Source organism: Herpailurus yagouaroundi, unplaced genomic scaffold, assembly GCF_014898765.1.
Source record: "Herpailurus yagouaroundi ecotype Mexico unplaced genomic scaffold, PumYag 189, whole genome shotgun sequence".
NCBI classification, from domain to species: domain Eukaryota; kingdom Metazoa; phylum Chordata; class Mammalia; order Carnivora; family Felidae; genus Herpailurus; species Herpailurus yagouaroundi.
Genome location: NW_024412420.1, coordinates 37,104 through 42,418, shown reverse-complemented (window position 1 = coordinate 42,418; position 5,315 = coordinate 37,104). Strand labels below are relative to the sequence as shown.

Below are 5,315 nucleotides of genomic sequence, written 5' to 3'. Positions count from 1 at the left end.
CCATCACTGTCACTGCCCTTGTACATGCAGAAGTCTGTTTTACAGATCCTGAGGATTAGGATTCAGACACTAGCCATCTGCATATAACTTACTTCCTACTTCTGGCTCTTTTCTATTTATTTCTGGCACTTAAGTCTCCTGTGTGACTCTTCCCTGCTCCCTCTTTGGATGATTCCCATCTTGAAGGACCCAGTCCCATCCAGGCCCAGGAGGGCCTAGCATCTCCAGTGTCTATACAATCTCCCCAGCATCCTATCACCAGCTTTCCCAGAAGCACCCTGTTTCCAGGGCTGAGCAGCCCTGTGTGGTGGGTTGGGCACTGTGCTGGAATGAGGAGGGCTGGGATCGCTTTGCTAGAGGGCCCCCCTGGGAGCCTGTGTCTGCCCTGGCCGAGCCCGTCTTGGTGCTCTCCTGCCCCAGAGACGGGGATGGGGGCCTCTGTAATCACATGACTGTCTTCTGCCTTACAGCTACCAAGATCACACAATTTTAAAACAAGAATTATTCCATCAGGAATCTGATTCCAGAAATCCGCCTATTGTGGATGAAAAAGAATGTGTCAAGAAAGAAGGGGCATGGAGTGGAACAGGAGGAAGAAATGGAGTGCAGAGAGGGAGGAGGAAGTGCAGAAGGCAAACAAGTGCCCTTCAGGGAACCTGAACTCCCAGGAGCTCGCTGGGGCAGCCCACAATGCACGTGACATTGCAGAAGGACATGAAGGTTATGGCCACGTGCCACAAGTGAAGGGTGTACTGACAACATATCCCAAGGAGCAGATAGCCATGACCTGCCCAGCCCTAACTTTGTTGGGCCACTGACTCCTGACTCCACTGACTTCTGCATTTGGGCTACAGGGCTGGAGGCCCCTGCAGGGCCACATGGAGCAGGTCACATTGTGTTCTTTGGGAAAGGTGTCCCTGGAGGGTTCAATATCTCAGTCCTGCAGGACCCGATGCTGCCCAACCCTCTCAAGGTAAACAGGGAGCACATCAGCCACTCAGCAAGGTGAGATAGTGCAGGGTTGGCTGGGTTTTTCCCAGTTCAGGCTCCCGGGGAAAGAGGGAGGAGGACAGAGGCTGGGGGTCTCCCTGTGAATCAAGTAAGGTGGTTCCCCTGGCTCAGCTCCACATCCTCATGGGCATAGAGCAGCCTGTCTTTAGCCTCCAGTCCAGGCTGGGAGTTGCCCAAGGCCAGTCATCCCCTCAAACCCTTCAGAGTCCTCTGGATGCCCTGGGTCACCTTCTCGCACCATTTCTCAGACTGGGATTCTACAGATTTGTCATATATACAGAAAAGCCAAAGAGAGCAGACAATTTTGAAGCAAATTCAATGCAGTGTTAACTTGGAATATGTTAAGGAGTAAGGCTTTCCAGTTACTTACATTTCTCTTTCCAATTTTGTAAATAAATATAAGAAATAGAACTTGTATTAGATTTTAAAAATCAGTGTCTTCTGTGACCTTACCTTGCTGGAATATGCTAAAGACATATAATTCATGATTTCAATAGGACGCGTACTGATTGTGTTTTAATTGAAAGCTGTAGGCAAAGTTTGACGGGGTATTAGGAAGAAAGATTATGAGTGAGGCAAAGAGGGGAGAGTTTCACAGTCCACTGTGACTGTGCAGGTGTCATGATAGGCTGTATTGCATGTGGGGTGGGGAGCAGGGTCACCACTCTCACCACCCTGTATCATTAGACCTCTTGTTCCTCACAGGGCCCAGAGGGTGGGACTTGGGCTTTTCCTCTTGTAATTCTTTCCATTAGCTTCCCCAATTGGAGCTTTGTGTAGAGAGGAGCTTGTCTGCTTCCCCCTGGGAGAGTGGTAAAGCTTTCCTTGCCCATAGGAAAGGATCCGGTCTATAAGGGCCACCTATGCTTGCTTGGACCTTGTGTTTCAACATCTAACTTAGCCAAGGCCAATTCCTACCTCCTGTCCCCGGATGTGAGTCAGAGGACCTGGGACAGGACAGATGCCTCACCTTGGTGTTTCAGTATCCTTCTGTGAAAAGGATGAGAATAGTTCTCAAAGGTCACTCCAGGTCCTCAATCTCGGACACCAGCTTCCCCAGCTGACCACCTGTCTTGATCTTATCTTTCTGAGTGACCACAGACAAAATGGGCACAACAAACCATCCTCACAGGGCTCCTTCTGGCATGAATTGACATACTGGAGGCAGCGGACATCACCACATTTTAGGAACATGGGTTTTTCAAGATAACTGAGGCAGATGAGACATCTACTTCCTTCTTTAAAATGTTCAGCCATACCCACTCTCTGTGGAAAAATGAGCATGATATTAGAGTTTCCTAAGGACCTAAAGGAACAGGACTGCGTTGAGTTTAATCCTCTTTGTTTGCATAGACATGTCACGTACCTACTACGTGTCCTCCCTCTACTAGGAAATATAAATGCACTACAAATATAAACATAAGTGACTCTTGGTGCTGCTCTTCTGATATCTTCTGATATTTGAGATACTAAGTAGAATTAAAGACTCAGTTGGTCATTCAGCTTTGACCTGAGCTGGTAAAATAGACTAGACCTGGGGTGTCCAATATTGTAGCCACCAACCACCTGTGGAAATCAAGCCCTTGGAATTCAGCTCCTCTGAATTGAGCCGTGCTCTGAGTGTGACATGCACACTGATTCTGAGGACAGAATAACAGAAGAAGAAGAAGAAGAAGAAGAAGAAGAAGAAGAAGAAACTTTCTTGTTGAGGTTTTAAAAACAATGTATTTTTGAAATCAAAGACATGTTGAAGTGGTACCATTTTGCCCATTACAATGATTTGATTTTTGACTTGTTTATTTTTACCATAGAGCTACTAGACAATCTGTAGTTGACATGGGTTGGTCCCATTCTATTTCTGCCTGCGATCACCAGTCTAGGCTGTGAGATCCTCCCAACTCGCAGAACCACTCCAACCTGGTTGTGGCCCAGACCCACAGCAGCAGCTGAGAGGTTGAACCAATCAATGGGAGAAACTCAATTCAACATCTCGTATAACAGTCCAAGTCATGATCTGTTTAGGGAAAAGAAAGAATATGTCATCTCTCAAGCCTGGCTACTGAAAATCTACTCCCACCCACAGTTTCTAGAGCAGAGAGCCCAGGCGTATACAGTGTCCCTAGTGGCACACACTGTGTTTGTGATGGAGGTGGCCTCAATAACACTTGCTGTATTCATAGAAGGATTCGTTCCTTGGACTTTGCCGTCTCACATGTGCCTTTTGTAGAACACTGACCAGCAAAAAGGAGGTTGCAGAAGAGTGGACTCCTCCTCTAGGAGATTCTTCTCTGATTTCCAACTCCCTTCAAAGGGGACTCAGTTCTGAAATGAGATTGATTCAGAAGGGGCTCCTTATGTTAAAGGGTCCTCTTGCCACCCTACCATACCAGGACTCACCTATTTCATCATCCGATTATGTTTTAACTTAATTCTGGGAGGACTGAGATTTCCTGATGACAGAAATGGTGCCACATGTGTTTTTATTCCACATGGAACCAAAATTTCAAAAGAAACAGCAGTTTCAGAAATTTTGAATATGAGGATTGATAAATGTGAAGAATTATCTGTGGTCAATAAATATCATGTTTTTCTTGTTTTGTGGACAAAACCAGACATGAATATTTAATTTCATTAATATTACTGTCTCTATACAATACTCCATAGTTATGTTGCTTACACAAATATGCTTCATCTGTCAAGCACATAATGTGTCATAAAATTCCCATTTCAATTTGACTCACTTTTTAAAATTAAAACCTTCTGGTTTACTACTTAATACACTAAGCTTCTATAGGATATGAATTCTCACTCACGTTAGCTCAACGATTTGAAACATGTGGGCCCAGAGTTATGGGCACAAAACCTATTTTTGAGGAACCGTGGGGTACCAAGCTGAGGAGGAGATGGAATTTGGCTGTGCTTGGTTCCAATCCTAGGAGATAAATCTTCACTTTGATTTTATTGCCACTCAGTGACTAGAAAGTAGAAATCTCTTACTGCCATCACGTTTTCCTGCACAGTAAAATATAAGATTATCGGTGTATCAAAGCCCACGAAGCATATTTTAAACAGATTTGAGATTCAAAATAGGGGAAGGTCATAACAATTGGTAAATTACACGCATTTTAAGTACCATTATTAGTGACCTGTCGATGAAATTTGAGGAGTTTTTGTTGTGTCTCACTTATTTGGGTCTTTATTCTTCAACTGTAGAAAAACAGGATTGTAGTTCTTGAGTGACTGGCAGACACACGAAGAAGGTTGGGTGAACCGAGTGGTAGTAAACACGGCTGGCCGCTAGGTGGAGCTATGTCAAAGACTATGGAAGCACTTCCCTGTTCCCTGGCCTCATGCAGGCTTAAGGCATCCACTCTTACCTTCTGAAATGCCCACCTGAAGGCAAACACCCACCTGATCCTGCAGTTGCTCCGTTCAGTAAACATTTCTGTCTCCTGATAACCAGGGGTAGCCTCACCCCCTGCTTCTTCACAGGACGATTAAAAACTGTAGCCGTTTCAATTTGTAGATATGTGTTCAGCCTTCCCATTTTCCGTGGAACTTTGATCCATCCTTACTGTGTGGCCAAACTCCGCTACACCCAATGTCCCCTCAATTGTTCCTACCTGTAGAAACCTTTCCTTTTGTCCCAGGACAAATGATGTTTGTACTTTGCTCTCCCAGGACAACTTGTGGGGGCTTCTGATAGAATCCGTCACTGTATTTATTTGGATGGGGGTGGTCTTAAATTTTCTTTAATGACACAAATTTAGAAGAGAGCTGGGCCTGTGGTCTTGATTTTGGATATCAAATACAAGGAGAAAAGTAGACAACAAATAGTGACTCTTGGATTGATCTATGACTTAATACTTTGAAATCCATCAGATTTCCTATACATTGTCTCCTGACCTTGCTTCTCCCTACACTTTCCTGGTTATCTAGGAGTAATACAAACAACAGAACATAATGGAAGGGAGAAAACTTGATTGCACACTATATAAAGAATAAAGCAAAGGAAACTTACCTGAATTGTGGCACGACATCAAGAAGGGGAAATATTAAGATTATCTAAGAATTATTTCTAATATCCTACCTCAGAAGTCAAGTCTACAATTCTTGTGCTTCTTGTACATTTTCACACATTTCCAAACTTGAGCTGAACAAATGAAAGCAAACGTGAAACTCATACAATGACAATTTTGAGAAGTGGTGGTTGTGTTTGACTTTGAGAGACATTGTTCTAAATGGACTATAAATGCTCTGAGTTCACACCTTTGTCAGCCACCAACAGATTTAAACCTCATACA

General features: G+C 44.2%; 1 long non-coding RNA gene across 3 annotated transcripts; it reads right to left on the bottom strand.

Moving 5' to 3' along the window:
* Nucleotides 1–2,419: 2,419 nt before the first annotated feature.
* Nucleotides 2,420–5,041, bottom strand: LOC121044663 (uncharacterized). Of its 3 annotated transcripts, none has more exons than XR_005797416.1 (3): nucleotides 3,248–5,040; nucleotides 2,818–3,025; nucleotides 2,420–2,651 (listed from the first exon to the last, which is right to left on the bottom strand). It is a non-coding gene; the product is annotated as an uncharacterized LOC121044663 (long non-coding RNA). The 3 variants fall into 3 exon arrangements; XR_005797417.1 differs by lacking the exon at nucleotides 2,420–2,651 and having other exon boundaries at nucleotides 2,714–3,025; nucleotides 3,248–3,333; nucleotides 3,409–5,041; XR_005797415.1 differs by lacking the exon at nucleotides 2,420–2,651 and having other exon boundaries at nucleotides 2,714–3,025; nucleotides 3,248–5,041.
* Between the last annotated feature and the right edge of the window lie 274 nt (nucleotides 5,042–5,315).